Source organism: Sinocyclocheilus rhinocerous, unplaced genomic scaffold, assembly GCF_001515625.1.
Source record: "Sinocyclocheilus rhinocerous isolate Xijiao unplaced genomic scaffold, SAMN03320098_v1.1 scaffold614, whole genome shotgun sequence".
Classification (NCBI taxonomy): Eukaryota; Metazoa; Chordata; class Actinopteri; order Cypriniformes; family Cyprinidae; genus Sinocyclocheilus; species Sinocyclocheilus rhinocerous.
In genome coordinates, this window is record NW_015628308.1 from 47,072 (window position 1) to 47,990 (window position 919).

Consider the following 919-nt stretch of genomic DNA (forward strand, 5'->3'; position numbering starts at 1 on the left):
AATATATTTAATATATAAACAACACATTTTTCTTAAATATATACATGCATGTGTGTGTATTTATATATACATAATACATATACACAGTACACACACATATATATATATATATATAATGTACACAAAAACTTTTATTTTGGATGCGATTAATTGTTGCCCAGCACTAATATATATATATATACAGGTGTATCTAAAAAAATTAGAATATCGTGAAAAAGTAAATTTTTTTTTTTACTTATTTCAAAAACTGAAATTTTCATATATTCTACATTCATTACATGTAAAGTAAAACATTTCAAAATATTTTTTGTTTTAATTTTGATGATTAGAGCTTACAGCTCATGAAAGTCAAGATTTGCAAAACAGAAAAGTTCAAGTTCTTTAAAATATGTTCATTTCTGCACTCAATATTGGTCGGGGCTCCTTTAGCACAAACTCCAGCATCAGTGAGCAGTGGCATGGAAGCGATCAGCCTGTGGCACTGCTGAGGCACTATTGAGCCTTCAGCTCATCTGGATTGTTGGATCGGCTGTTTCTCATCTTTCTCTTGAAAATATCCCATACATCCCATATGGGGTTCAGGTCAGGCATGTTGGCTTGCCAATCAAGTACAGTAATATCATGGTCAGCAAACCGCTTGGAAGTGGTTTTGGCACTATGGGCAGGTGGAAGAAGAAAAGGAAATCAGTGTCTCCATAAAGCTTGTCAGCAGATGGAAGCATAAAGTGCTCCAACATCTCCTGGTAGACAGCTACATTGACTTTGGACTTGATAAAACACAATGGACCAACACCAGCAGATGTCACGGCACCCCAAATCATCATTGACTTCAGAAACTTTACACTGGACTTCAAGCAGCTTGGATTCTGTGCCTCTCCAGTCTTCCTCCAGACTCCAGACCTTGATTTCCAAATGAAAT